This window comes from Panthera onca, chromosome B1, assembly GCF_046562875.1.
Source record: "Panthera onca isolate mPanOnc1 chromosome B1, mPanOnc1 haplotype 2, whole genome shotgun sequence".
Taxonomy (NCBI): domain Eukaryota; kingdom Metazoa; phylum Chordata; class Mammalia; order Carnivora; family Felidae; genus Panthera; species Panthera onca.
The window spans coordinates 170,280,631-170,307,090 of NC_138342.1; the positions used below are offsets into that span (position 1 = coordinate 170,280,631).

Sequence of the window (26,460 nt, forward strand, 5' to 3'; positions counted from 1 at the left end):
AATGTGGCACGGTCACACTGGAGGTCCGTGGTCCCCAGTAGGGTTAGGATGACTAGTCTTAACACCTACTGCGACCATTCCCTTCCTTGTGGTGAGTGATGGGAACGCCTCTCTGGGCCAGCACTCGGTAGCTCTTGAAATGCCAACGTTTTACTTGTTGGGCGGGCAGCTGGGATAAATCCTACCCCCTATTCCTGGGACTTCTTTCTGCTTCAGCCTTTAACTGGCACTTCAGATACTCTTGTCTGTGTGTGTGTTGGCTAAATCTGCTTCCTGGTGCCATTTTAGGGATTTTTAAAAACATTGCAAGTATGTCTATGGTATTTGTTCATCCCTCCGCCACCCTTAGTTCACCTGTCACAGAGCCTCTCACCTCACAGTGACAGAGGCCAGGCGCTCGGGCTGAGCCCAGCTGCTGAAGTGAGGCCCGGAATCTAATGCACAAGTCAAGATGCCTCTCTAGAACTATCTTCAGCCTCATTTAGTCTGCATCAGCTGAGAACTCGAGGCCTCACTGCCTTGTTTTCTGAAATGGCGCATCTGAGCCAGATTATCACTAAGAAAGTGCAACCTTGTTTCCTGCACCCACGCCCTTTGCCAGCCCTCTCCAAGGGAAGACTGCAATAGCCTTGTAGAGCCCTTTAAAAATGAGCAGGAGGCACGTGTATGTTCAGCCTTCACCCTGTTGCCCCTCACCTTCGTAGTGCATCTCGCTGAGGCTCAGACCGAGGCCCCTTTGGAGGCTCTTATTCCTGCCGAGAAGTCAGGGACAGTTTTCCTCTGGAGACGCTGCACACTGCCTCCAGGGGTAATTTTGAGGTCAGGGACAGGGGAGTGCCCTGTCAGGGAGCTCCCACTTGTGCCCCATGAACAGGACTGTGTTCCCAGCCTGGGAGGGCCCCGCTGCTGACCTGTCCACTTTGGAGTTAGCCCCCCCACCCCCCACACCAGTTGGAAACCAGCTGCAGCAAGCCTGTGCCCCACCTGTGGGTGCAAAAAGCCCACGAAGACCACGGTGCTGTGGGAAGTGTTCACATCCTCTACTAAACATGCTGTGCATTACTGTTAAGTTCTGCAAAAGGAAGAAAACTAGAGAGAATTCTAAATTATCCAACCACTTTTTGTCCACGTAAGATATGCTGCAAAATATTCTTTAATCTCTTGCAGGATTTTGTTTTCGATGTTATTCAGAAAAGAAACTGTTCCCCTCACTAGGAGATCTCCTTGGGATGCAAGGAGAGGCAGGAAGGGAGTTTGAGCGCTCTGGGGGCTGAGCTGGAAAGTCGGCCCGTGGCTGTCCTCTCACCGTACACGTGGATTGGCTGGGAAATGGTGCCTTCCCCACTGCGTCTTTGTGAGGCTGGATAAGCCATGTTTCTGAGTTTTGAAGGTTGTGAAGCACTAAACAAATATAAGTGGGCTGCATTTTGCGGGAACTGACTTTCCTCCTTGCCCTGGGCTCCAGAGTTTGTATTGTTGCCCCGTGCAGACTGTGACTTTGACATTGAGAAGTAAATAGGAAAATGTTCTCGCTGCACCCCAGTGACGACCACCTTCAGGTGATCACAGCCTGTGCTTGGACATTGTACTCAGGCAATGCCACTTGAGTACAGTGCTCGATAACTGTGCGTGCACACGGGTGTGAACGCTAAAGCCCAGACCGTGACTTGAGATGCAATCATTTGTAGACCAGAGCGTTTATCTTAGAATTAAAAAGTTGATTTTTTTCAGATGCTATAAAGCTTCAATCCAGGACTACGTCTTCTTACCTTTGGATCGAATCTAGCGACTGACTAGCCTACATCCTTCTGTGTGTTTTCTGTTTCTGTTTTTTTTTTTTTTTTTTAACGATGATGCCTTCCTCCAAGCCCTGTCCTCCAACGTCCCCCTAATGCTGCATCTCCAACCCATTGTTACGCTAGGAAGGTTTTATTTAACTTCACTTAAGGATGGTAGTGTCTGTTGCAGGCGAAGGTACTGCTGCTTCTGACCTGTGAGATGCACCATGTGTGAGAGTGAGCAGGTGTCGTTTCCTAAATGCCTGAAGGAAATAGCAGAGTTTCTGCTGCACGTGTTGCCAGCTCCTCGGAGCAGGGACAAATGTACGTTCATGCATGGGGATATTTCGGGCTTGCTGCTACGGTGGTGACACTGGAGCTAGAGAAAATAAAAGTCTTGACCTTTGAAGTGTTGTGGGCTCTGTGGTGGGAATATTGAAAAAAGAGGAGAATGGATGGAGAGAAGGAGCCTAATCCATGGGGCTGGTGCCTCGTCCAGCCCCGCTCATTAAAAACTGGACCCATGGCTGTGAGAGAAAGTGCCATTTCCGCTCGCTTAGAAATGGAGGCAGATCAGGGTTGCTGGGTGGCTCAGTCGGTTAAACGTCCAACTTCAGCTCAGGTCATCACCTCGCTGCTCGTGGGTTCGAGCCCCACGTCAAGCTCTGTGCTGACAGCTCAGATCCTGAAGCCTGCTTTGGATCTTGGGTTTCTTTCTCAAAAATAAACATTGCAATAGAAGAGAAATGGAAACAGATTACCACGTTGGCTGGCCCAGGGACGGTCACATTATGATGTTGAGGCCAGGGCAAAGAGCTGCCTCTGGCTTTGCTCTCCATGCTGGAGAGGGTGGCAGTTTTCTTTCCTGGTGTGGGAGTGTGAGGGTGACAGGCTGCAAGAACATGGTGTGCACCACCTTGGTACCTGGCGTGTGCCTGTTTCTCTCTCTGCCCTTGTACCTGGTATGTGTGTGTCTCTCTTTGTCTCTCTCTCTCAGCCCGGGTACCTGATACATGCACCTCCCCACCTCCCGTCTTCCTGGAAGACCCAAAAGTGACCAGAATCCACACGTAGTTCCTACCCATCGTAGGTTAAGCCGGAGAACTAACCCTTTCTGGAGGTAGGAGAGGGTGGAGAGAGGTCTCAGACCCCTTTGAAAAGCCAGGGACGCGTCTTGACTGTTCACACGGTTTCAAGGTCAGGGAACCTACTCGCAGCCTCACCACCAAAGAGGCATTGGCGAGGGAGGAGAGTCCCAACTGAGGGCAGGCCTGAGAACCAACCATGGCCAAGGGTGCAGGAGCTGGGAAGAGGGGCCACAGGGCACAGAAGGCGTGAGATAAACTTGCAGCTGTGTAATCTTACGGAAGGCCAACTCGAAGTTCACCCGTGGCTGGTGGGTGATTGCACTCCGCTGGGATAGGGGGCAGGTACAGCCGGTATGCGTTTGCAGCTCATGCGGATCCATTTGGCAGACAATCCTCTCCCTGCCCCACGACGTCCATCTGCCGCCCAGTCTGCAGTGTGTCCCTCGAGCAGGGCACCGTGCCTAGTGCTGTGGGGAAAATAGCCAAGCGTGAGATGCGGCTTCCGCCCTCTCCGGCCTGAGCTCATAGAGTAGAAGGGAAGACGTGGAAGTAAAACAGAAACGAGATGCCGTTAGACCAGACTCCACGACCGCGGCTTACTTGAGCCTCTTACTCACGGCTGTGTCCCCACCAGTGACGTACAGTGCGTTTCTTCCCAGCTTCGCCTTCGGTACTGTCACGTTGCTAGCTTGAAATCGGCAATGGTAGGAATGTTTGGCCACAGAAATAGGCAAATGCTATGAATCAGGGCTTTTTCTTCCCAGCCCACCACGGCTGGCACGCAGCTCTTGGCACGTGGCAGGTGTTTTAGTAAACGTGTGCCAAGAGAAGGGAAAGAGATAAACTTGTCATGCTCAGCCTGCGTGCCTTCTAGTGCTGGCCCCCTCGGTTCCTCCTGTGGCAGAGGCCGTCTTCACCACTCAGGAGTCCTCTCCAGCACCTCCACGCTCCTCACACCCCAGCCCAAGAAAAGCCATGAAGGGAAGGGGGTTCCCTTTCCTGCTGGGCCTACGTCTCCTTTCCGTCTGAGTTCCCGTGGCCTCCAGTTGGTCAGCTGCCCCTTCCAGGAGAGACGCCAGTACTACCCACAAGAGGGACCTTAATGAACAAACAGAGAAGAATGTCGCAAGCCCAGAGTTGTACAAGAGAGAGACACGACCTCCGGGAGCAGGGAGTGCTAGTACTGCTCACAGGGAAATGAAGAGTTGTCTTCGGTCGATTGCAGAATGCGGTGAGTGGCTTAAGAATCATGAGGACAAGTAGGGAAAACAGCTGAGTTTGCAGCCATCTGAGCATTGTGCAGGGTGCCCTAGTGGTAAATTGCAAATAGGAGCTTTGACTGCCGTCAGCTTTGACCTTTCGTCAGTAGGTAACGGGGAGCCACGAAGGGTCTTGGAGCAGAGGACACCATGAGCTCGGCTTTAGGAAGAGTCATCTGGAGGAAGTGGAGAGGATGGAGTGGAGAAGGAATACTGGGGAGGCCAGGAGACGGTCGCCTTGGTGCCACCGTGAAATTGCCCAGAAGAGGGATAGTGAAGGGAAAAGGCAAGGGCGACTGGGACAGAGTGTGCGCAGCTGATGGGAGGGTAAGTGTGGAATCAGCGGGGCTTGGGAGGTGAATGACTGTAGGGCAAGATGAGAACGAGGACTTGCTGTCTGAGAGCAGGGGTGGTGTCGAGAGGGAGAACTGGCTGGGAGAAATATCAGGTGTTGGCCGAGCTGGTGCCTTGTCTCGACATCCATCCGGCCCTCCTAGTCCTGGTTCTCCTTGGGCATGCGCGACACAGGAGCTCCGAGCTCTTGGCTAACAGCTGCTTCTTTAGCTTCCCTCTCTTGGCTTCTGTTTCCCTGCCTTCCTCCCGGCCACCCACCTTTACTACCATCTCTGGCTCCCTTACCAGCTTCAGTTCCTTTCTGGGCCACCTAGGGATGGCTACTCGGGAAGCTTCTGCCTTTGGGCCTCCTGTCTCTCCATCCCTGTTTGGTGCTGGCCTGCTTTCATGGCTTCAGCTGGGCCCTCTGGAAAGATGACTCCCAGATATGGGATATAGCACCCCGACTTCTCTCCTGAACTCCAGATCCCAATGTCCAGGTGCCTACTGGAGATCTCTCAGATCTTAGTACTTGTTCCCCAGCCCCAAGAGACTCCTTTCTCCTGCTGCCAGAGGCTTACCATGCTACTCACTTGCTCAAAACCTTTGAGGGTTCCCTGTTGCCTGTTGAACTTAAGAATAGGCTCCCCAACATATGCCAGGGTCCGATTTAGCTTCCTGTGTAAAGGAATAAAGAGAAACGGGATAGGAGAGCAGGATGGATGTTTGAGATCCTAGGTCTCAATCTCCTGAACAGGTCAGTGTTTCCAGAACTTTGTTCTCATTGGAGTGTCCTCCTCCCTCTCCTGCTTCTTCCCCACTTCCCTTCTCTGCCCATCCAAGTGGCACTTACTACCCCATTGCGGTCCATCCTGATTCTTGTATCAAGTGTGATCTCTCTCTTTCTCATCAGCACCTGGCCTAGAGCGCTGGGGCCTACCTCACTTTGCACTTTTGTTACCGTCTGTCCGGAATGGGTGCCCCATGAGAACTGAGACTGCTGTTCATTCACTCTTGTCTCCGTAGCCCCCCAAACTAACATTTCCCCCATTCTGCATAAGAGCAGCCGTCATTGTTAATTGTATTTAGCAAGCTTCTGAAGTCCTGTTGAGTTTGGAAGGCCTGTGGGACATCAGAGGTGGAGATACCTACCAGAGGTGGAGAATTAATTACAGTGCTCAGGAGAAAAACTGGAACCAGGGCTAAGGATTCGACCATTACCTGAAGGGGTATGATGGCTGAAGAAGCCATGCACACAGATGAGAGCCCGGAGAGAGAACAAGAACATTGTGGAATGCTCATATTTAATGATGAGAGAAATAGGGGCACCTGGGTGGCTCCATTGGTTGAGCGTCCGACTTTGGTTCAGGTCATGATCTCACGGTTTGGGAGTTCGAGCCCCACATCACGCTCACTGCTGTCAGCACGGAGCCCACTTTAGATCCTCTGTCCCTCCCCCGTCTCTGCCCCTCCCCGGCTTGCACTCTTTTTCTCAAAAATAAAACATTAAAAAAAATAAATGTAATCATGAGAGAAATAGGAACTGGGAGACACTGGAGTGGTCAGAACATGATGAAGGTTGCCAAGAGGTGAGGCTTCCAAGAAGGGGGAGGGGTCATCGGTTCTACCTGCTTCTTTGTAATGTGAAAATAGCTAAAACCATTTTTAAAAATTCCCAGATTTTTCTCCTTGCTCTTGTTCTCTTTGTCCTTGGTTTGTTTTCCCCTCCTTACTTTTGCCTTTTCTGGTTCCCTTCTAAACCCCACCTTTGCAGTTCAGCTGCTTTCCCTCCCACCGCCGTTCCTAATGTATCTGCCATAATATTCCAGTAGCCATGGGGCACCTGGGTGGCTCAGTCAGCTGAGCATCCGACTTCAGCTCCAGTCATGATCTCATATCATGAGTTCGAGCCTCGAGTCAGTTCTGTACTGACAGCTCAGAGCCTGGAGGCTGCATCGGATTCTGTGTCTCCCTCTCTTTCTGCCCCTCCCCAACTCATGCTTTGTCTCCGTCTCTCAAAAATGAGTAAATGTAAAAAAAAAAAAATTCCAGTAGCCTCCCAAGGTGATAAGCAGAGAAGGACACTAAAATGCACTTCCCAGGATTATTCATGAAAGTCAAAAGCTGGAAACAAATTGGATATCTATCAAGAAGTTAAATGATTTGCAGAACATTCGGGCTATCCTAGTAGTTTAGTGGGAAGGAAGGAAAATTCATGAAGGGTCTCCAGCCAGACACTTAAAATTCGGACCCCCCAGTATGTGTATACAATTTGAGAATAATTCCAAGCTTACTTTTCTAGCCTTGCCTCCTAAAAGTAATATTATTTGGGAGAACATGTGTGCTTTCTTTGGTGAACATGTGGATATGAGGTGACACTTGAGAATTCCAGGTTTCTGTTGACAAAGCTTCGTAAGGAAGCTCTTTGCTTATGTTCTTATTTACCCGTGGCAGTCATGACCTTGCGTTTTCCATTGTTGGTGGGGAACCTGGGGGGAACCACGGGCTAAGAGAACACATGTGCCATGGTAGGAGGGACAGCCCAGCCTGTGTTCACTGTTTACTGAAACTCCTCTATGAGAAGAAAAAATATAAATCCAGATGATACTGGCAGTGTTTTTTGTCCTTGACCCATGGCCATTGAAGCCTGTCATTGCTTTCGAGTCCTCATTAATTTCTCTTGTTGTGAAGGACTCACTGCTGAAAGCTCTTCCTGAATGAAGCAGAACGTAGCTGAAGCTTCATGAGGCCCAGAGCCACAGAGGGAGGCACCGTGGATATGTGGGTTCCTCATTATTGTCATACTGGCCCTTGTGGTGGCTGCCTTTAGGGAAGAGGTAGCTTAAGAAGAAGAAATGAAGAGTAATACTGTGAACATATGCTCTCATCTGTCTATGGATTTGTGGAAGTGGATTCCGGCTTTCTGCTGAATAGTGAGAATATTTTCTTGGTGGATGCCTTTAGCTTAGGTTGACAGGGGACAAATATTATCCCAAGATTCATATTCTGAGCTTAATGTAACCACATGAGTGAAATATTTCAGCAAATTCTCTCCCTTTCCCTAATTGTAATATTACAAATGTAATATTTGTAATAAAATAATGTACAAACTTTACTGAAAAACCCATAATGCCCTAATTTTGTGTAGCACTGGGCTTCACGAGGTTTTAAGGAGTACCGCTTTATGGTACGTACTTCCAATCATGAGAGTCCCAGGCAACAAAAATACCCAAGGATTGAAGGCAATGTCCTTTTTGTTCAGTTGCCTTGGGCCCAAGACTGAAAAAACATCACCAGCCTAGAAGCTGGTAAGACCCAAGTGCCAACAGCTTCCTTTGGTTCTTGCTTATTTTCTAGCATTTCCAATGATCCTATTCATGGTTTAGTTTACGTCCATAATAGTGAAACTTTATGGTCAATTCACAATCTTCAGGCACTTGTATGTGTATGACCTCATCTCTTAATCTGGTTAAATTATACATTAAGGGGTTCATGGTTCATGGTATTGAAACAGCAATCATACTGAGAGGAGCAGCCAGGAAAAAAGAATGTTCTAGATGGAAAGACTATACCAGACCCTGAGCCCATTATTCGCATGGGAGAAAAACTTCCTTCACACAGAATGGAACCTGAGGTTCTAAGCCTCATGGTGGTGTTCCAATGAGGGAGGGTTGCCAAGAGCACTCATATGCAAATGTTCTTAGAGTCTTACCGTCATGCTTCATCTGATCCAGCTTCCTATTTTGAAGACATTACTTTTTGCTGGTATGACTTAGATCAAAACCTTTGTGTTTATGAAGCTGTCTTGAGTTTCCACCTTGGCCTCTAGAACTCTTTTGTTTTTAAGATCAGCAAGTTAAAAAAAACATATGTGAAAAGCATACAATTATCTTCTAGTGAATGCTAATACGCGGTTAATTTTATTTGTTGCTATAATGAAGTAATTTATTTGGTCTGGTGCATTTTAACCATTGCGCACACAGTAGATGGGTCAGCATGTGTAAAGGCCTGGACACCAGTCCTGCAGGTCGCTGACTGGTTGGGCAATCTTGAGGGGCTTTGGGCAAATCATTCAATCTCTCCGGTCTACAGTTTCCTTATCTGCAAAATGAAAGGGTTGGGCCAGATGTCCTGTAATAGTTCCTTAAGCTGCAACAGCTTATATTCATATAATATAGGCTCTAAGCAGTCTCTAAGTCTGTAATTAAAGTATGATTACATGCTTTTTATATGAGATTGGAAAGAGGATCTTCACCGACCTTTTAGCACACCTGCCATAAAGAATCATTCATTATCATTTTTCTTTACCACCATTTGCTTCTCATTTCCTGTACAAATAAAATACAGAAATCCAGGAACTTGGTGTCGGAAAAGGATGGATGTCAGTGTACTTCGCATCCTTCTCTTTCATATGCTTTCAATGGCTACATCTCTGGACAACTGGAATTAAATAATTTAATTGCGTATATGTCTACCTAAATTCTGAGGACTGTTGCTGTGTGTTGAACTCTAGGCTCAGCACAATGCTTGAAACAAAATAGGTTATAATGTATCAAGTGCCTGCAGCTTGGGGAATGTGATAGTAGTCATACCCTTGTTTTCTCCTAGTGTATGACTAGGAAGGCACCATGTGGGTTTTCTGTGGCTTCTTTTTTATTGCAGAGGCTATACGTTTAAACTTACAATTTTATGTATCTATATACTTAATTTTTTAGAATAGTTTTAGGTTCACAGTAAAATTGTGAGGAAGGGACAGAGTTTCATCTACCACCTGCCCCTGCCCATGCACAGCCTCCCTCATTATTAACATCCCACCAGAGTGGTGCATTTGTTACAACTGATGAACCTACACTGACACATCAATATCTCCCAAAGACTTCAGTTTATTTACATCAGGGTTCGTGTTTGGTGTTGCGCATGGGTTTGGACAGACATAATGACGTGTGTCCATTGTTATAGTATCATGTGGGGTAGTTTTGTTGGTCTAAAATCTGGTGTGCTCTGCCTGTTTATCCCTCCCTTCCCCTAACCCCTGGCAACTACTGATCTATTTACTGTTCCCATAGTTTGCCGTTTTTTACAATGTCCTATACTTGGAATCAAGTGTGTAGTCTTTTCAGAGAGGCTTCTTTCACTTAGTTCATATATATGTAAGTTTCCTCCATTTATTTGCATGGCTTTGATGTCTCATTCTTTTTAATGCTGAGTAATACTCCATTGTCTGGAGTGCCCCAGTTTATGTATCCATTCACCAACTGAAAGACATCTTGGCTGATTCAAATAAAGCCGCTATAAACATCGTGTGCAGTTTTCTGTGTAGAAATAACTTCACGGGCACCTGATTGGCTCAGTCAGTTAAGCGTCTGATTCTTGGTTTCAGCTCAGGTCATGATCTCACTGTGCTGGCACCATGGAGCCAGCTTGGGATTCTCTCTCCCCCCTCTCTCTGCCCCTCCCCCACTCACGCTTTCTCTCTCAAAATAAATAAATAAACTGAAAAAATAAAAGAAATAGTTTTTCACTCTTTTGGTTTGAAAAGAACGTGACTGCTGGATTGTTTGGTAAGAGTATGTTTCGTTTTGTGAGGAACCGCCCAGCTGTCCTCCAAAGCAGCTGTACCATTTTGCATTCCCACCACTGAAGGAGACTTGCTGTTGCTTTACATCCTTGTCAGTGTTCTGGATCTTGGCCATTTTAATGGGTGTGTATTTGTACCTCTTCTTAATTTGCACTTCTCTGATGGCATGATCTGGAGCGTCTCTTCATACACTTGTTTGCTATCTGTATATCTTTTTTTTTTGGTGAGCTGTTAAGGTCTGAGGGCTATTTCTTAACTGGGCTGTTTATTTTCTCATTGTTGAATTGTGTGGGCTCTTTGTATATTTTGAAAAACAGTCATTTGTCAGATATGTCTTTTGAAATATTTTCTCCCAGTCAATGACTAGTCTTTTCATTCTCTTCAAAGCATCCTTCTCAGAGCAGAAATTTTTAATTTTAATAAAGTCCAGTTTATTGACTGTTTCATGGATTGTGCCTTTGGTGTCACATCTGAAAAGTCATCATCAAACCCAGTGTCATCTAGGTTTTCTCCTATGTAACCTTGGAGGAGTTTTCCAAGTTTTGCATTTTATATTTAGGCCTATGATCCATTTTGAGTTAATTTTTGTGAAGGGTGGGGTGTATAGTCTGTGTCTAGATAACTTTTGGGGCATATGGATGTCCAGTTGTTCTAGTACCATTTTGAACAGACTGTCTTTTTTTTTTTCCATTGTACTGCCTTTGTGCTTTTGCCAAAGATCAGTTGACTATATTTAAATGGTTTTGTTTCTGGGCTCCCTATTCCATTTCATTGATCTACTTGCGTATTCTTTCATCAATACTACATTGTCTTGATTACTGTAGCTTTATAGTAAATCTTGTCATGTCAATCATTTGGCTTTGTTCTTTCTTCTTCAATACTGAATTGGCTATTCTGGGGTTTTGCCTGTCTCTATGAACTTCAGAATTAGTATGTTGATATCACAAAATAACTTCTTGGGATTTTGATTGAAATTGCATTGAATCTATAGATCACATTGGGAAAAGCTGACATCTTAACAGTATTGAATCCTCCTATCCATGAATATAGAATATCCTTCCACTTATTCAATTCTCTGATTTCTTTCATCAGAGTTTTGTAGTTTAACTCAGATAGGTCTTGTACATATTTTGTTAGATTTAGGCCTAAGTATTTCATTTTGGGGGTTGCTAATGTAAATGATATTGTGTTTTGAATTTCAGATTCCTTTTTTTTCATTGCTGGTATATAGGGAGGTGATGGACTTTTGTATATTAACCATGTATCCCTGCAACCTTTCTCTCACTTATTAGTTCCAGGAGTTTTAAAAAATCAATTCTTTCAGATTTTTTGCACAAGCAGTAACATCATCTGTGAACATAGACACTTTTATTCCTTCCTTCCCAATCAGCGTAGCTTTTATTTCTTTTTCTTCTCTTATTGCATTAGCTAGGACTTCCAGCACAATATTATAAAGGAGTGGTGGTAGGAGACATCTTTGCCTTGATCCTGATCTTATTGGGAAAGCTTCAGGTTTCTCACCATTAATTATGAGATTAGCTGGAGGTTTTTTGTAGATATTCTTCATTAAGTGGAGGAAGTTCCCCTCTATTCCTTGTTGACTGAGAGTTTTTATTACAAATGAATGTTGGATTTTGTCAAATGCTTTTTCTGCATCTATTGATATGATCAGTGGGATTTTTCTTTTTTAGCCTGGTAATATGATATATTACATTAATTGATTTTCACATGTTGAACCAGCTTGGTCATGGTTTATAATTATTTTTATACATTGTTGGATTTTATTTTCTAAACTTTTGTTGAGGATTTTTGCATCTATGTTCATGAGAGACATTAATCTGTAGTTTCCTTTCTTGTGATATCTTTGTCTGGTTTTAGTATTAGGGTACTATTGGCATCATAGAATGAATTAGGAAGAATTCCCTCTGCTTCTTTTTTTTTTTTTTTTTTAATTTTTTTTTTAACGTTTTTTATTTATTTTTGAGACAGGGAGAGACAGAGCATGAACAGGGGAGGGTCAGAGAGAGAGGGAGACACAGAATCTGAAACAGGCTCCAGGCTCTGAGCTGTCAGCACAGAGCCCGACGCGGGGCTCGAACTCACGGACAGTGAGATCGTGACCTGAGCCGAAGTCGGATGCTTAACCCACTGAGCCACCCAGGCGCCCCAAATTCCCTCTGCTTCTATCTTCTAGGAGAGATGGTAGAGAACTGGTTTAATTTATTCCTTAAATGTTTGGTTAAATTCACTAGCAATCCCACTTGGATCTGGTATTTTTTGTTTTGGAAAGCTATTAATTATTGATTTAATTTCTTTGGTAGATTTGGTCTATTCAAATAGTCTATTTCTTCTTGTGTGGGTTTTGGTAGATTGTGTCTTTCAAGGAAATGGCCCATTTTATCTAGGTTATCAAATTTATGGAGATGCAGTTTTTCATAGTAATGCTTTATTATTCTTTTAATGTCCATGGGATCTGTAGTGATGTTCCTCTTTCTTTTACGATATTAGTAATCTATGCCCTCTCTCTTTTTCTTAGTTGACGTGGTTAGAGACTTAATTTCCAAAGAACTAGCTTTTAGTTTCATCTATTCTTATTTATTGATTTGTTTATTTCATTGAATTATGCTTTAATTTTTATTATTTCTTTTCTTCTGCTTACTTTGGATTTAATTTGCTCTTATTTTTTTAGTTTCCTAAGGTAGAAACTTAGATGATTGTTTTTAGAAGTTTCTTTATTTCTAATAGATGCATCCAGTGCTATAAATTTCCCCCTAGACACTGCTTTTGCTGCATCCCATTACTTTTTTTCACCTTAAATATATACAATTTTTATTTGCTGAACATACCTCAATAAAGCTGGGGAAAAGGGAGGAAAATGTGATGCAATGGGAAATTAGGAGTTTCAAGTTTGGAATACTTCTTAAGCACTCAGTAATGATTTAGTGTTATCAGAGGCTCAGTGGTTGTGATGAGAACTTTTGCATCATAGGTAGTGAGTAGTGCCTGACTGGGGTGTGGTGGTCATTGTAGAAGTCTTTGGGAAGCACATTGCCTTTGTGGAGTTTCTGTCCTGCATCAGAGAGGTCCATGGTGTGGTGTGTCCTGTTTCTATCTGTTCTATTCCCACTCTCTGGTCTGCAGAGCCCCTTGGAAAAGCCCCAGCATCATCCTGCTCATGATGCCCTTTGTGAGAATCAGCCACCTTGTGAAGGGTGCCCACTCCTGCTATAGCTAAGATCTGGCAGGCAGGGCCTCCCAGAGCCATGAGGAAGAGAAGTTTCTTCTAACTTTCTTTCAGCTCTATCTGAATGGAGACTTTTATCAGATGTTGTATAATAAGATCTCTTGTAACTCCATCTCACAAATTTTGATAAATTGTTTTAATTAATCTTCATTTAGTTCAAAATATTTTAAAATTTCTCTTGCATTTCTTCTTTGGCCCATGTGTTATTTAGAAATGTGTTGTCTAACCTCCAAGTATTTTCCAGCTATCTTTCTGTCATTGATTTCTAAGGTAATTCCACTATGGTCTGAGAACAGACATTGTGTGATTTCTGTTCTTACAGTTCTGTGAAAATGTGCTTTATGGCCCAGGATGTGTTCTACTTTAGGTAAATGTTCTATGTGAGCTTGAGAAGAATGTGCATTCTGTTGTTGTTGGCTGAACTAGTCTATAGATGTACATTATATCCAGTTGATGGTGTTGTTGAGTTCAACTATGTCCTTACTGATTTTCTGCTTGCTAGATCTATTTCTGGTAGAGGGGTACTGAAGCCGCGAACTGTAGTAGGGGATTTATCTATCTCTCCTGTCGTTTTCAGTTTTTGCCTTATTGTACTTTGATGCTCTGTTGTTAGGTACATATACATTAAGGATTGTTTTCTCTTCTTGGAAGACTGATCCTTTAATCATTTTGTAATGCCCCTTTTTATGACTGATAACTTTCCTTGCTCTGAAGTCCTGTCTGCCTGAAATTAATATAGCTATTTCTTTATTCTTTTGATTAATTTTGCACAGTATATCTTTCTCCATCTGTTTGCTTTTAATCTATATGTGTATATGTAAAGTGGGTTGCTTGTAGACAACATACAATTGAGTCTTGTTTTTGATCTTGTTTTGATCTACTCTGACAGTCTAATTGGTGCATTATTGGGACAGTGTAATTGGTGCATTTCTTTTTCAATTTTTTAAATGTTTCTTTATTTTTGAGAGAGAGAGACAGACAGAGAAACAGAGACACAGTGTGAGTGGGAAAGGGGCAGAGGGAGAGGGAGACACAGAATCCGAAGCGGGCTCCAGGCTCTGAGCTGTTAGCACTGAGCCCAACATGAGGCTCAAACTCACGAACTAGGAGCTCATGACCTGAGGTGAAGTTGGTCACTTAACTGACTGAGCCACTCAGTCACCCTGTAATTGACACATTTCTAAACTTAAAAAAGTCATCCAAATGATATTTGCAACAAGGCATGATTATTTTATATTGATTTTTTCTATAGAATAATTCTTAGTTTAGAGAAATTCTGAACTTTGCAATGCTGTCACAATCGGTCACTTATAGATGGCTAAAGACCATCACAAACGATCAATTTTACAAAAGAAAAATAATTTAAAATAATGTCACAAAATGTACATATTTAATTTATAAAGCATCACAAAAAATAAATATTATAAATGATAAAACATTTAAAAATTGCTTCCTATGTAGACAACTTTTAGCAAAGCGTTCGTTCCCTTGTTACTGAAATTATATTTGCTCACAAAATTGTCTTTCACCTAATATCCTTGAAAATATCTTCTGTGTCATCTTTACTCCTCAGATCCCAGAATTTCCCTGAGAGTTTTTCAGGGGTTAATCAACACTGGAGTTTGGGTGAGGTGACAGCCAGCTCGATTAAAAAAATAATGATAATAATAGAAAATAAATAACAGCCCAGCAGGAGGGCTTTAGGAGGCTTGCAGTTGTCAGATGTGTATGGTTAAGCACTGTGGCTGTAAGACATCATAGATTAGAGCAAAGAAGTGCTTTGAGGGTTAATGTGGGAACACACTAGCCCTACTGGGACAGAGCAGATTTCTTGGAGAATGCAATTCTGTATTTGATTCCCAGAGCAATCGGTTCTTTTGCCCAACGGAATTCTTGAATTTTTATTTCTGGCCACAAGGTGGCATCTGATTTTCATTAATGCAGGAATCCCACATCTCCTCTCACCCCTCACACTGGAAACCCGCCTCTGGCTCAGCTTCTGGAAGCTTATTGTACCAGAACATTTTTCAAATGGCAGCATCTCTAAAGGAAATTGCATTAACTTATGTTTGTCTAGGGGCCTCGAAGCAAACCTTTTTTTATCTGGTAAGTCGTATCTGAATCAAGGTGTGCTCGTGTTTTTAAGAGTTTTGCAATTGATCATTGGGTTGAGTACCTATTGTAGATTGGGAACTTTCCCCATGTCTTTCTGTGCCTTTCAGCCAAGAGAGGAGGCACGAAGTATTTTGACCTATGTGCCACACACATACCGTTTTGCTTATGAGAAGGAGGGTACGAAAAAGGCCTACTCAAATCTACCTTTCAAGCTGGGTCTATACAAGGTACATGCAAGAAATAACTGTAAAGGAAAAACTCACAAGACCAACTGTCTACGTTCCAGACCATTATTATGACTAAGGTCTCTAGATCCACGAGGGGAGGGATCAAGCCTGATAGGTTCACCATTGCTCCCCCTTTACCTCTCACAGTACTAACGCCTAGTAGGTGCTCAAAACCAACCAACCAACCAAAACAACAACAAAACTTATGGAATGCTTGGGTGAAGAAGCCCGAAAAGTGTTTCATGGAAGAGTTGGAGTGAAGCTGACTCTAAACTATGAGCATAGGTCGGATGGAGAAAGTCAAGGTGGGGATGTGTGTTGCGACTTGGGGAGTCAGCACGACAACTGGGGCCCTGCTGAGGGCTGTGCCTTCTCCAGGGGGATGTTGAGAACCATTTTTAATGGACTATCAAAATGCAAAGTACACGGCAGGACATGGAGAGGACACCGAGAAAGACCCCTGGTGCCTATGTACATAACAATACCAGGCAATATGGGACACCTGGCCTTACTTAGGTGGTATAGAGCCTGACTGGGTCTTTCAGAGCAGGAAGCCACCCACCTGGCTGATCACACCAGGGTCCCTTAGTAAGGCCTGCTCCAATCATGCCCGATATTTGAATAGCCTTTTCCAGTTTACCAAGCATCTTTTCAAACACCAGCACGTTTAATACTGACAATATCCCTGTGATGTCAGCGCAGTTAGTATCTCTGCTTTACAGATGGGGAAGTTGAGGCTCAGAGAGGTGAAATGACTTGCCCAAGGTCACTTGGCCCTCTGCTCTGACCCTGCGTATTGAAGGAGGGGCAAAGTGAGAGTTAGCAAGAATCTGATAGACCAAAGTAAGATTTCCCCACTTCTCTTTCTGTCTTATTACAGCCCAAAGGCAGTAATAGGCACATGCATGATGTTTTTGCCCTGATGTTTTTGCCATACATGGTCCAAGGGTTTTATTTTTTCAATGAGAGCATAGGCGTAAAAAACTGGTAAAATGCCATCAAGTTAAAACAACAAAGAGGAAACGATCTCAAAGTTTTTTAGTCAAGATCATGTTAATTTACAGTCAGAACCATTTACATCATTTTTATTCGCCTTTTAGGATCTTTGCACTCAAGGAGCTTGCAGTCTAGTTGCATAGGGAAAGCACACTCATGCTCATTGTGGCAGATCTCATGACCTGGGATGCATGGTACCAAAAAAGAGGCAACCCTTAGCTACCTCGGGGCTTTCTCTGAAGCTGAAGACGCTCACTCGGCTGTGACAGGTATGGCCTGGAGGACCAAGGTGGGGGAGTTGAAGCCTCCAAGGAGACAGGACTCCTTGGCCACAGGCCCCAGCCTCTCCTCTTTATCAGGACAACGCTCGGCACGCACTCCATGGTTCCTCAGAGGGTCCCCGTGGGTGTGAGGTTTATAATGCGTCCTTGGCTGCTTTTCTTTCTTCCACTGTCCACTGGGGGGCACACTGGCTTTGAGGGGGGCGGGTCAAGGGAAGGCCATTCTAGGAGACCTGGGACCATGGTGAGCTGGAGCTGCAGGTTTGGAAAAGAGCCAAAAGAGGGCTGCTTGGCTGGAGTAGAAGGTAGACTAGGGCAAGGAGATGGGTTTTATTTATTTTATTTATATATTTTTCAGGTTTTTTTAATGTTTACTTATTTTTGAGAGAGACAGAGACAGAACGCGAGTGAGCTAGGGGCAGAGAGAGAGGGAGACACAGAATCCAAAGCAGGCTCCAGGCTCCAAACCGTCAGCACAGAGTCCGACGTGGGGCTTGAACCCACAGAGCTGTGAGATCATGACCCGAGCCGAAGTCAGACGCTCAACAGACTGAGCCACCCAGGTGCCCCAAAGAGATGGGTTTTAGACTGGGGGGCAGACTGGGGTGTGGCTGTGTTGGGCCTTGAGCCCAGGTGGCTTTCTTTGCTCGTGATTCTATTACAGGTGGTGACAATGCTTTTATTTGGAGTCAGGCTGCGGAGGGACTTCTTTTTCCATTGCAAACATTTTCCCGGTGAATTTTTTTTTTTCTCGTGTGTCAGTACTTTTAATGTTGTGTGCATCAAATCATAGTACCAAGATGACTATAAACAAGGTGCCGTCCCTCTATTTTCATGCACAGCCCAACAGGTTACAGTAAACCCAGTTTAGATTCCACCATCAAGTGTGGCTCTCCCATTAGTTCACCTTGTGACGGGTCATGAAGAATATCTTCAAATCCGATAGTCTCATCATTACCCCTCAAAATATACAGTGAAAGGTGTGAGCTTGGAGGAAATGGAAGACGCTGAACCTGCTGCATTGCCTGGAATTCCGTTTGTAATTCGAGCAGAGCAAACAGACCCTGGATGATCCTCAGGGTGGAAAAATTCATTTTATCTTGGTTGAGCTGGAAATTTCTTTTCCTGATCACTCAAGAGGATGACGAGGCAAAAGTTCACTTTTCACACAAGGAAGACCTTTTCGAAGATGATCATGACTTTCCAAAGGTCCACTTGCTGAGAGTTCAGTGACTGGAATACTGTCCTTTAGCAGAGATCCAAGTCCTCTGGCATTTATCTTCAACTTGCTCTGTGAACAGCCTCTCAGCCCGGCCCCACTGCTCACTTTTTCCTGGTGAATTGTTAAGCCCAGATTTACTAGTTGGAGAATCTGATTTTTCCCTTCCTGTCCCTTCCTTCTGGCCAAGGAGCCTCCTTCCCTGTCAGGTCCCCTGTCTCAATTTCCTCCAATTTTCATCGTGCGTTAGTCCTTTCTTCATTCAGACAATGTGGGGCTTTCAGAAAGGATTCGGCAAAATGCCCTCTTAGTGTATTGGCATCTGTGTTTGCACCTGTGATGCCTTCTTAAGGTAAGCGCTGAGGGCAAGGTGCCTGAGTGTTGGCAATACCTCTCAGAACATTCTAGGTGCTTGGCAATCAGACAGTACCATTCAGGGGTTGAGTTCCAATCTCATTTCTTGAGAGGGCCAGGAGGCTCACAAGGGTCTCACAAGGGTGCAACCGCCTGACATTTTTTCCTTGCTCTCCTGGGACCCAATTACTGACCTGGCTGTTGCATCATAGCTGACTCACCTGCTGTGATCTTGGGAAGCCCAGCACAGTAGTAGTCAAATTGTTACAGTCTATGAACTTTCTCAGTTTGGCAAACGACCCCAGGAACCTGCTTTTCCTATTAGTGTCAGTCAGCAATACTTTTGGCTAATCACCCACCCTGCATGCGTGCATAGTACTTTCTAGATTGCAAAGCACTTACATATGCATCGGCTTGCTTTCTCATCTTTAGCTAAGCAGGGTAACTATTGTTTCCGTGTTATAAATAGACTTGGAAGTTGGGTGACTTTCCCAAGGTGACATAACTGGTTAGCTTTGCAGAGGGAATTGGAAACCAGGGCTAACTTACCACTAGACCCCCTGCTAAGGGAGACAGCAAGAAACATAAGACCCCTGGGGTCCAAGTGACAAATGAGTTCAACAGATGGTGTGTGATGTAAGCATCCAGTGGAGAAATTCCTCATAAGAGGTAAGGCTGAGAGACAGAAGAGAAGGTGATTGGAATCCAGCCCCTTAAAACAAAACAAAACAAAACAAAACAAAACAAAACAAAAACAAACAACACTTGTATTAGGAGTACCTTTTAGAGCGTAACAAAGTCATTTTGGACAAAAAGATAAAGACAGGAAAAAGATGAATGACTTAGCTTTTAAACAATGTAAGCAGACCTCCGAAGGACAGAGTATTAAGTACTCATTAAAATTGGCAACACTTCTCTAACTTTAAATGTCAGGAAGGACAAGCTGTGACTTTCTGCAGGAGATGGGACTCAGTTAGAAACTGGATTTGGGGGCCATGCGCCCTGGGTTCAAAAGTCTGCTCTGTGGCCTTGGGACCTTGGACAAGTCACTAAGGACTTTTGGGCTTTATTTTCCCTCTCTTTACAGGAGGATGATAATTCTAAACACAAAAGAGTGTTGTGAAAAACGGAATAGATCATATAAATTAAACTGACGGCCAGTAGGTGTTAGAAATCTGATGTCTTCCTCATTTCAAACATTTTGGCCCATGGTTGGTGAAGACATCTTGAGCTGGACATACCACATATTTGGCCCAGCACTGCCATTTCTGTGTTCCTCTGTGCAAGGCCATTGTCTGCATTAAACACACTGCGTTCAGAGGACCAGCTTTGTAGGGCACAGTGGGAATGTTTGGAACCCAAAAAGAAATGTGTTCGTTTCAAACTGTGAACAGAAAAACACCAACTCAAAAGTGGCTGCTTCATTAAATGTCTATAAAACATTATATCAATGAGTTAACTGCTTCTAGCTCTTGTGTGACCATGTGGAAGTCCTATATAGTGTGGGACGTGGGTAAATTTAAAATGTTCGATTTGATGTAGGATGAGGACACAGGAAGTCCGGCCTATAAAGGTGTTCAAGCCGGTCTGCTCCTACTGCTGGTGCAGTCACGGGGTCTTTAAGGATGAGCCTGGCTCGGCAGCCAGATGAAGCAGGGTCTGCGGATGTTAATGAGCCCTCCTGACCTGTTACCCCCCTTCAATGGGTAGATCAGATAGCATAGGGTGAGCCCGGAACAAGATGAGGAATGGGTTGGACCTTCCTTTGTAGCGGATACTCTTTGGCTTGTCAATGATAAGGTGATTAACGAATTAAATTGGACTTACACTGGACTTTATTTTAACATTTTAGCTGTGTTCACTTACCCCTTCCAGTTGGAGTGAGAGCCCCAGAAAAAAGAAAATAAACTCTAGTTGTGTTTTGGTTCCACGAGAGGGCATTTATATTACAATCGGTGTCTTCTTATTTACTAACTGCACGCTTTACTTAGTGTGCCCTCCTTCGTTATGCCACTACCTTCTTCTGTGGAAGTGGGTGCTGCTGGACGGGGCCAGGAGACCAGCAGCAGCAGCTGTGTGCTGCAGAGAGAAGAAGAAATACTTCTGCCAGGAGCTTGGAACTCCCGGGAGTGGTTTTCATATCCAGCAGTTCAGTTCAGGCTTATGCCTCCCAGAATCACTGTATTAAATCATAGGTAAGTTTAAGAAGCCAGGAGAGTGACCATGAGACTCCCCACCAGATAAAAACCCCACTTGGTGCCAGTAAGGATTTAGTAGCTAGAGAAATTGGTGTGTGTGTGTGTGTGTGTGTGTGTGTGTGTGTGTAGAGGGGTGGATTCGCTCCTTTACAAAAGGAGACTTCAATTTGTAGAAGGAGCCACACTGGGCTTGCTCTATAGGGAACTCCCCTAGGCATTTCTCGTGCTCCATGATTGGTAACAATGAGATTTGCATCCATTGTTTTTTCAGGAAGTTGTTGAGCCAAGTGAGGAACACTTTCCAAGTGGGGGCAAAGGCAGAGTTGTCCGAGTTTTTTGAAAGACCACTGAACCTGAAACACAGCTTGGGAAAGTGAGACCCGAGCAAATGTGACCAGGATGTGCAATGGGAGGGCAGAGCACCTGAGCTAACTGTGAGGCTCGAAGGCAGCCAGAACAAGGCGCGCAAAGTTTACCTGGTTTGTTGAACAGGTGTCATCTCTGACATACATCACTAACCACCAAGCTGAGACAAAGGGGACTTCCTCCTTCTCATGGTGTTGCTGTTTGCACTTGATATCTGGGCGTTCTGAAGCTGGCACAGTGAGAGCAGGGATGTGGCCGTGATCCGGCTCAATGGGGCTCAGGCCCCAGTGACCTTTGGCTGCAAGCACCGTTTGACAAAGGACGAGTCCTGGCCCCCTGGGCCCCCCGGGCCCCTCCTTCTGGTGTCCTCTTTCGTAAGTTAGACAGCATGGGTTTCTCCAGTGGCAGGTCCTGGGGGAATATGAACTGCCTGAGTGCGCTCTGACTCTTTCTTCCAGTCGTGACATTGGGAAAGGCTATGAGAATAACTCACCCAACCCACTCTTGGTCAGAACTATAGAGAAAGAAAGAAGATCCTGAAAAATATTGGTGTTACATATTTCTTAAAAACTTATTTATTTTTTTAATTTACATCCAAGTTAGTTAGCATATAGTGCAACAATGATTTCAGGAGTAGATTCCTTAGTGCCCCTTACCCATTTAGCCCATCCCCCCTCCCACAACTCTCCAGCCACCCTCAGTTTGTTCTCCATATTTATGAGGCTCTTCTGTTTTGTCCCCCTCCCTGCTTTTGTATTATTTTTGCTTCCCTTCCCTTATGTTCATCCGTATTGTATCTTAAAGTCCTCATATGACTGAAGTCATAGGATATTTGTCTTTCTCTGACTAATTTTGCTTAGCAGAATACCCTCCAGTTCCATCCATGTAGTTGCAAATGGCAAGATTTCATTCTTTTTGATTGCTGAGTAATACTCCATTGGATGTATATACCACATCTTCTTTATCCATTCATCTGTTGATGGACTTGGTGTTACACACTTACCTCCCTTTAATCAGATGATGAAACTCAGAACTTTGGTTCCCATAGATAATACTGAGTATCAGATTACCAAGTTTACTTTGCAGAAGATTTCACACTAAGATTCTTATTGAAAGGGAGCTCCCTTAGTTAATTTTTAAATATTTAAATTTACAAGAGTCCAATCTGCATTCAGCTTTTAGAAATATGTATGTTGACTTAAGGGAGAGACATTAGAAATAGAAGGCATTAACAGACTGCTAAATTTTTTTTTAATGTATTTACAACTTTACATAAAGGATGATGAAATGTCTTGGTGTTCCGTTCCGAGTTTTGAGAAATGCATAGAGTCCTGTAATCACCATCATGATCAAGCTACAGAAGAGTTCCATCGCTCCCCCAAATTCCCTTGTGCTGCCCTTTTGTCATTCGACTTCTCCCTCCACCCCTAACCCTTGACACACTTCTTCATCTCTCCAGTTTTGCGTTTTCCAGAATGTCATATAAATTGTAGACTATTGTCTACCGTACGGCTGTACGGTGCTTCCTGTATCCACTTGCCAATTGAAGGACATTTGGATTGCTTTTAGTTTTTGGTGATTAGAAATAAAACCACTCAACACATTATTTTTACATACTCAACAGTTTTCATTTCCCTAGGGTAAATATTTTGGAACAGGATTGCTGGGGTTTGTGGTACACATATGGTTGGCTTTCGAAGAAACTGTTGGATGGTTCTCTCAAAGAGCTGCATCATTTCTCCAGTTGCACTAAACAATATGAAATGGTTTTTGCTGTCAGTGATCATACATATTTTTAAGAACTGAAGACAAGAAAAATAGTCTGTTTATCTAGATTTTTAGAATTTCTGTGGCTCTTCATCTTTTTTTCATTTCCAAAGTTCTAGGTTTCCCTTTAATATCATTTCCCTTCACAGTCATTTTTTTCTATGTTTATTTATGTTTTGAAAGAGAGAGACAGAGAAGACAGAGTGCGAGTGGGGGACGGGCAGAGAGAGAGGGAGACACAGAACCCGAAACAGGCTCCAGGGTCCGAGCTGTCAGCACAGAGCCCGACGTGGGGCTCGAACTCACGGACCGCAAGATTATGACCTGAGCCAAAGTCGGAAGCTCAAATGACGGAGCCACCCAAGTGCCCCACTATCATTTCCCTTCAGTTGGAAGAACTTCCTTTAGCATTTCTTGTGGAGCAGATCCTCTGGTGACAAATTCTTAGTTTTCCTTCATTTGAAAATGTCTCTATTTTGCTTTGAGGGATATATTCAATGTACATAAAGCCTGGTTGACAATTCTTCTCTTTGAACATTTCTCTGTTCCCTTGTCTTCTGGCCTCCGTGGTTCCTAGTGAGATATCTGCAGTCATTGACTCGTGTCTCATATACACAATATGCCATTTTCTCTGGCTGTTTTCAAGATTTTTTTTTTTTTTTTTTTTTGGTATTTTGTTTTTGTCCATTTGATTATGATTTGTTGGTTTTCATCGAGTTCGTCTTCGTCTTGCTTGGGATTCACTGATTTTTTTTTTTTAAGAAATTTTTTAATGTTTATTTTTGAGAGAGAGAGAGAGAGAGAGAGAGACAGATCATGAGTTGGGGAGGGGCAGAGAGAGGGAGACACAGAATCCAAAGCAGGCTCCAGGCCCTGAGCTGTCAGCACAGAGCCCGACGCGGGGCTCGAACTCACAAACTGTGAGATCATGACCTGAGCCGAAGTCGGATGCTTAACCGACTGAGCCACCCAGGCACCCCCACTGATGTTTTTGAATGTGTAAATATATATCTTTCACAAAATCTAGAAAATTTTCACCCTTATTTCTTCAAATACTGTTTCTGCATTGATCTCCCCTCATTCTGAGATTCCAGTGATTTACATGTAGAACTTTTAATATCCCATAAGTACCTAAAGCTCAATTTGTTTGTTTTAAAATGTTTTCTGTCAAGATCAGAAAATTACTATTGATTTATTTTCATGTTTACTCACTTTTTCCTTTGTCATCTTTATTCTGCTATTGAGCCCATCCAGTGAATTCTTTGTTTCAGATATTATTTTCTTTTAGTCCTACACTAAAACTTTCCGGCTTTTAAAAAAGTGGGTTTTTTCCTCTGACAGAATGTCTATCTTATGTTCTTTTCAAACCTGTATACCTGTATCTCATGAAGTATAGTTATGAGACTGCTTTCAAGTTTTTGTCTGATCATTCTAACATTTCAATCATTTGAGGATTGACATCCGTTAATTATATTTTCTTAAGAATTTGCCATATTTTCCTGATTGTTGGCATGTTGGGTAATTTCAGATTGTATTCTGAACACTTTAAATATTACATTGTGAGACTCTGAGTCCTATTAAAATCCCCTGAAGAACATTTATTTTGTTTCAACGGGTAACCAACCTGATTATGTTCAGACCGTAAGTTCACTTTCAACTACTTCAGGTGATGGGTCCAACGTTAGTTTGCTATTCAAAGCCTTTGCTGTGCTGTGTGACTCTTCCCCATGCATATGCTCCTCAGAGTTTAGTCTGGTACTTAGTGTCTATGTCATAGTTCAGTTCTAAAAGCTTTTTCATTTCTTTTGGTCTGTTCCAGACATGTGTATCTCAGAAATATAGGTGTCTCTAAGAGTTTTAGTATACCCCTTCCCAATGCGTCTGTGCTGGCTCACAGTTCTATGTCATGGGGCCACCGTAAGGGAAACGTGGCAAGAGAAAAGAGAGGAGATAATAGTAGGGATTGTTCCTACTTTTTTTGGTCCCAATCTTAGGATCAGAAAAGCTTCTTTCTCCAGTTTTCTTGTCCATACCAGTCCTGTCTCTGCAATGAGGGTAGGAAAGAGAGGGAAAGAAGAAAGTGAAAGCAATGAGAGTTTCTTCCACCCTTTCTGGGCCACGGGGCCCTTTTACCTGGTCTGATGGCCAGAAAAAGGGGATTTCTCTCAGAACTTCTGCTAACTGTACCTGCTGTGCAGCTTAAGCAACTCTGACCACCCTCAGGTCAAAGCCAGGGGACGAAGGAGAAAACAAAACAGAGCAAACAAAAACCCGGTAAAGTCACTGTCATTTAAGTCTGGACTTCCCTCCCCAATCTGCCCGATACGATTTCCTTTTCAGAGCCCTCAGGTATTTGCTTTTTCTATTTTGTCTAGAATTTTTGTTGTAATCAGTAGAGTAGAAAGACTTTAGTGAGCACACTGCATTTTGGCCAGCCCTGGAAGTCCTTGGGTTGCTGAATTTTAACACACAAAGAGGGACTTATCGCTTGCGAGCCTCCTGGATGGGGACCCCCTTAGAAGAATAACCAATTCCTGTTGCGGCAACCCCTCTCCAGCTCCACAATTGCCTGTACACCTTGGGACTCTGACCTTGCTCCTTTTGGAAACTTTGCACCAACTAACATGTCCATGTCTCATAGCCCTGTCATCCTTGGCCGGGTCCCAGTTGGAGACTTCCCTGACCACTTACCCTCTCCGATGCTCTCATGCCCATAGTGGTGGGAGCCTCTTTTCCATGCCCCAAACTTCTACGGCATCTCTCACTCCTAAAGATTTCTACAGTGCCCGTTTAGAACACATGCTCTTATGTCCCGTCTCTTCTCACATCGTTGCTTCTATCATGTCATCTTTAACTAAAACCTGGCTCTTAACCTGAGAACACTTATGCCCCTGCCATCCTCCCCAGAACGTTCAATCATCCTCTTCCTTTACCTCACCGTCCACACTCTCTAAGAAGACAGTCTTGCCTCCCACTCCACAGAGATATGAACCATCATAGGAGAAGGGCTTCAACTCCCTGCTTTCTCATTTGCTACTTCTCTGAACCTATTTGTCCTTCCTTGTTGCCCCCAAGGAAAGGGGCCTTCTTTCCTTCTGAGGTGAAGCCCCGGTGTTTGTACACTTGATTCCATGTTTTTTCTACCTTCTCATTTCTGGCCAATGGAATAAAACAAAGGATGAAAGTAAGAGCAATAAATACTCTTTCTTTTTTTTTTTTTTTAACGTTTATTTATTTTTGAGACAGAGAGAGAGTATGAATGGGGGAAGGTCAGAGAGAGAGGGAGACACAGAATCCGTAACAGGCTCCAGGCTCTTGAGCGGTTAGCACAGAGCCCGACGCAGGGCTCGAACTCACGGACCGCGAGATCATGACCTGAGCTGAAGTCGGATGCCCAACCGACTGAGCCACCCAGGCGCCCCTCTTTCTTTCTTTTTAAATATTTTATTTTTTTAAGTAATCTCTACACCCAACATGGGGCTCAAACTTACAGCCCCAAGATCAAGAGTTGCATGGTCCACTGACTGAGCCAGCCAGGCACCACAACAAATATTCTTTAAAAAGGAGACAAAATTACCACTATTAAGAAACACAAAGCAAACATAATGGCTTCCCTAGGAACCCAAGAATATCAGCTAAAAACACCAATAAAAAAAA

The 26,460-nt window shown here is 43.9% G+C and overlaps 1 pseudogene; it reads right to left on the reverse strand.

Moving 5' to 3' along the window:
• Positions 1–17,729: 17,729 nt before the first annotated feature.
• On the reverse strand, positions 17,730–25,518 carry LOC132692925 (proteasome maturation protein pseudogene; annotated as a pseudogene).
• Between the last annotated feature and the right edge of the window lie 942 nt (positions 25,519–26,460).